Genomic DNA, 678 nt, shown 5'->3' on the forward strand with positions numbered 1-678 from the left:
TCTGCTACATAATTTACACATCCTAAGAATCTTTGTAATTGAGTTTTGTCTTTTAATTCATTAGGAAATTTTTCTCCAAATTCTATTGACCTACTAATTGGTGTTATTGTTCCTTGATAAATATTGAATCCTAAAAATCTAATATTATCCTGAAATAATTTCATTTTCTTGGCCGACACCACTAATCCATTTTCTTTAATAATATTAAAGAATTTTTCTAGATGTTCAAAATGTTGATTAATACCTTTTGAAAATACTAATACGTCATCTAAGTATACAATAGTAAAATGTTGGTAATTATTAAAAATGTCATTCATAATATTTTGGAATTCACTAGGTGCATTCTTTAATCCGAATGGCATAACATTCCATTCGTAATGTCCAAAGGGTACTACAAAGGTTGTTTTATATTTATCTTCTTCTTTTATTTGTATTTGGTAATATCCTGATTTCATATCAAATTTAGAGAATACCGATGAACTATGTAATCTACTTACTAAATCTTTTTTATTGGGTATTGGATATCTAATCCATTGTAATACTTTATTTATGGTTTATAATTTATAACTAATCGGGGTGCTCCTCTTTCTAATTCTGCTGAGTTCATTACATAGAACCCTGCACAACTCCAGGGAGACTTACTGGGTCTTATTAATCCTTTATCTAAGTATTCTTGTA

This window comes from Cicer arietinum, chromosome 5, assembly GCF_000331145.2.
Source record: "Cicer arietinum cultivar CDC Frontier isolate Library 1 chromosome 5, Cicar.CDCFrontier_v2.0, whole genome shotgun sequence".
NCBI lineage: Eukaryota > Viridiplantae > Streptophyta > Magnoliopsida > Fabales > Fabaceae > Cicer > Cicer arietinum.